The sequence below is a fragment of the Juglans regia genome, chromosome 2 (assembly GCF_001411555.2).
Source record: "Juglans regia cultivar Chandler chromosome 2, Walnut 2.0, whole genome shotgun sequence".
Classification (NCBI taxonomy): domain Eukaryota; kingdom Viridiplantae; phylum Streptophyta; class Magnoliopsida; order Fagales; family Juglandaceae; genus Juglans; species Juglans regia.
Genome location: NC_049902.1, coordinates 11,873,791 through 11,878,393, shown reverse-complemented (window position 1 = coordinate 11,878,393; position 4,603 = coordinate 11,873,791). Strand labels below are relative to the sequence as shown.

Sequence of the window (4,603 nt, the reverse complement as noted above, 5' to 3'; positions counted from 1 at the left end):
ACACCCTCGATACATGAAGGTCGTAACATGGACAGCTGACTCAGTTACGCAGTCGGGTAACTCACAGTAGTATCCTCCATCGTAAAAACCAATCCCTATATAATAGCGAGAGAGATAACCAAGTACTACATTTGTTGCGGTTCACACCATTATCATCCTCGATCCATATGTTCCATTCTACTGGTCTTTCTATGTCCAACTTTTTAAGAGACGACAAATCTAATGCTTTCACGTGCAAAATAAAATCAGCACTTCTCCAAATTACTCTTTCCCCCCCTAGATTTTGTTTTGGTGGGGGGGTGTTTATTCAAATTACAAATTCATCCAAAATGGTTGTATATTTGAACTGTATCCCTTTATTGTTCAGAACAGCTCTCTTGACTACTAGTTTCAAGAAATTTGCATTTGGAGCGATATCGGAGGACATTTACATTATTTCCACACACCACACAGACTACAAGGCATTTCAAAATGATATACCAATAAGAAATTTAGAAGCAAGGACTTACTGCAGGATGCCTTATGGGATAAGCACAACAGATCCAGATGTCTTCCTGCTTAATTTCAAGGTCTACATGTGCCTGTACTGCCTGAGATAAAGGGTAAGTATGATTTACTCGAACCCGCAAGACTTCTGATGCAACATTAGCAAATACCTCCCCAGCAGCTTCCACTAACTCATCCCTAGTAGTAGTGTATTGCATGAGGGAAGGCCTTGTCAAGGAGAGGGATTTTACAGCAAGAGCTGACAATGGAACTGGATCTGGTGTACCCGATGACTGCCCAAAATTAACCATGTACCCACGAGTCTTTAAGCATGCCAATGATCCCTGGATATGTTAACTTCCAGTAACAAATATGTATGGCAGGTCTGGCCTAGAATTGAGAAATGTAAGGGCTATATAGAAGAGAGCTGATTGCAAACGGTTTGATGTGTTGAGGTGATCCTCGAATTTATACTCCAAACCCTAAATATATATTTTTATTAGTTAATAAAATCTTTAAAGGCTCGGAGTAAAGATTGAAGTTAAAGTGAGTTGATCAATAAAACAACTTTGCATCCTAGGCTACTAAAATGATATCACACGAGGAGCTACGAGAATCACATATAGATATATCTCAAACACATCATTTGATGCCACCTACGCAGAAGATGAAGCTATAACCGTTAAACAGAATTAGTACAGAAATTTGGAGGGCGGGGGAAATCAGGAAGAGAGCAGCCAGTACCTGAAAGGTATCTTTTCCTACGGAATCATAGACAACATCAACCCCATTGCCACACGTTATCTCGTACGTTGACACGAGAAACAAAATCCTCTTCCTTGTAGATTATAACATGGTGGCATCCATCCTCTTGGGATTGAGATGCCTTCTCTTTGGTTGAGACAGTTCCAATGACAGTGGCACCTAGGGCATTAGCCCACTGGCTTAAAATAGATCCAACTCCGCCAGCTGCTGCATGAACAAGGATTGTGTGTCTAGGTTCAACCTGTATACAACACAATTATTTCATATCAAGGAGCATATGTAATTAAGACTTCTTATCAAGCTGGCATAACAGGGAGGAAAAAAGACAATTTTAGTCAGACGATCATAGTAAGATGGTTATGAGTGTTTTACAAATGCAAACAAGAAGAAAAAGGACGGGGTATACATATAACAATACTTACAAAGATCATTTTGTTTCAAACACTTGAAAAGAGGAAACATGTACCATGCACCAAGGGTGGTGATCAATCAGTGGTTCTTAGGTTACTCCCAAGTGGTTTGGCATGTACTAGGGTCCTAGGTTCAAATCCGAATATAGATTCACCTAATTCATTGCCTAAGGATCCATTGAATGCCCTAATGGGACTAGGCCTCTCCTGTCTGGTTCTCAATGGGTAGGATGCTACTATGGTCACCCAGGTAGGAAAACCACATATGGTTGCCCTCTCCTACCCTTTTTATTTTCAAAATAATAATAATAATAAAAAAGGAGAAAACATGTTGGACTATGGAATGTAGTGGCCAAATAAAAAAAGAGGCAGTTACATAATAGCTGGAACACTATTTGTTAAATTATCATAAGCTATCTAATACATATCATACCAGTACATGTTGTAATTAATATGTAACTGCAAAGTGGAAAGAGAAACTCAACCTCACCCTTCGGCTTTGTTGGACGAGGGGTCGATACCCAGTCCGGAGACTAGGGACCTTATCCCACAACGAGTCAAGAGACTCGTCTTCTTGCAAGTGTAAGGACTCGGCTTTGTTGGATGGAGGTCGGGACTAAGTCCTGAGACTTGCCTTTACCCCGCTGCGAGTCAAGGGACCCCTCTTCTTATGAGTGTAAAGACTCGGCTTAGCAAGCCAAGGGACTCATCTTCTTGAGAGTGTAAGAACTCGACTTTGTTGGACGAGGGGTCGGTACCCAGTCCGAAGACTTGGGACCTTACCTCGCAACGAGTCAATGGACTCGTCTTCTTGCGAGTGTAAGGATTTGGCTTTGTTGGACAATGGATCAGTACCCAGTTCGGAGACTTGGGACCTTACCCCCACAGCAAGTTAAGGGACCCATCTTCTTGCAAGTGTAAGGACTCAGGTTTGTTGGACGAGGGGTCGATACCCAGTCCGGAGACTTGGGACCTTACCCCGTAGCTAGTCAAGGGACCTGTCTTCTTGTGAGTGTAAGGACTTGGCTTTGTTGGACAAGGGGTCGGGACCCAGTCCTGAGACTTGCGAGTCAAGGGACCCGCCTTCTTGCGAGTATAAAGACTCGGCTTAGTGAGTCAAGGGACCTGTCTTCTTGCGAGTGTAAAGACTCAGCTTATTTTTTTTTAGATGACAATAGATTTGAGTTGAACATCCAGGCATTCTCATTAATTCATAGTTGTTCGTACAAAGTGCTGCCTTACATTTCTACACATAGTACTTCTTTAAGTATTTAGCATTCCGGGGGTGTGGTAGATTGTGTCCCTGGCTATTTTTGAGGCAATAGGAACTAGGTTGATTGCTCGCAATTACTACGTACGAGCCCTCCCATCGTGGTCCGAGCTTCCCTTTTTCAGGGGTAGTTATCCCAGTCTATCGCAGCACTAAGTCGCCTACCTTGAAGGAGCGCGGCCTGACTCGTTTGTTGAAGTATTGTTCTGCCTTTTGCTTGTTATTTGTCGTTCGCACTATTGCTTCTTCCCTTCTCTCCTCCAGGACATCCAAGCTCTCGGCTAGCCTTTCATTGTTGGCGTCTAGGTTGAAGTGTTGGACACGGAATGTGGGCATCCCAACTTCTACAGGAATTATTGCTTCGCAGGGGCGAAGGGGGTCTCCTCGGTGGGGGTTTGGATAGTGGTCCGGTATGCCCATAACAAGCTTGGGAGCTCTTCAGCCAATGCCCCTTTGTCACCCTAATCTTTTTCTTGAAGGTGGAGAGCAGGGTCTTATTGGTTGCTTCGTCCTATCCGTTGGCTTGTTGGTGTCTTGGCGAGGAGTACTTCACCTTAATTCTGAGCTTCATGCACCATTCCCGATAATGTGTGCAGTCAAACTATCTTCTGTTGTCAGATATGAAGCTCTGAGGTATGCCAAATTGGCAGGAATTTCATGATGGTTCTGGAGGTGATGCTCGCGAGAGACTCCGCTTCGACCCATTTCGTGAAGTAGTCGACTGCAACAATGAGGAACTTGGCCCCCTTACTGTTGGGAAAGGGCCAATGAGATCCATACCCCATTGGGCGAAAGGCCACGGTGTCGTGATTGATGTTAGCTCCTCCGCCAGGCAGTGCGGAATCGACTCGTGCTCCTGACACTTCGAGCATTTCTTGGCAAAGTCTTCCGCATACTTGAGGGAACAGGGCCAATAGTATCCGGCCCAAGTTACTCCCACGGCCAAAGCCCTTCCTCCCAAGTGGCTTCCATAAATTCCTTCATGAATCTCGGCTAGCACGTCCTGGAATTCGTTCAGTGAGAGGCATCTGAGGAATGGCTTGGAGAAACCTCTTTTGTACAAAATTCCTTCCAACATGGTGAACCGGGCCACCCTGTTCCTGACTTTCCGTGCTTCTTCTAGGTCACTGGGCAGTTGCCCCTTCTGCAGGAACTTTTGGATGTCTGTTGCCCACTTGGGAGGTGTGGGGGTTGTGACAAACACTTCCTCCCCGATGGATGGGGCATCAACTGTTCTGATTACGGTGTGTTTTGGAAGGAGGAGTTCTTCCTGCCCTGACACAGCCCCTTGTCAGACGATCTGCCTTCTGGTTTTCTTATCTCGGCACTTGTTGGAGGCTGAAGTAGCGGAAGTGGTCGCGCTTATTGCAGACCAGCTGGAGATACTTCTTCAACCTTTCCCCTTTCGTGGCGAACTGCCCCAATACCTGGCTAACTACCACTTGGGAATCAACCCTCACTTCTATTTCTTCAGCTTCTAGTAACTGGGCGATTGTCATTCGGCTTAAGAGCACATCATACTCGACTTCGTTGTTGGTCGTTTTGAAGGTCAGCTTGACTGCATAGTTGTTCTCCTCTCCCTGTTTGGTGATAATGTGCACTCCCCCACCAGCCTAGCAAGACGAGCCATCCATGTAGACCTGTCAGGGCTTTCCTTGGGGTGCGCTCGAAA

The 4,603-nt window shown here is 45.3% G+C and overlaps 1 pseudogene; it reads right to left on the bottom strand.

The window, feature by feature from the left end:
* Positions 1–424: 424 nt before the first annotated feature.
* On the bottom strand, positions 425–3,351 carry LOC109017401 (annotated as a pseudogene).
* Positions 3,352–4,603: the final 1,252 nt, after the last annotated feature.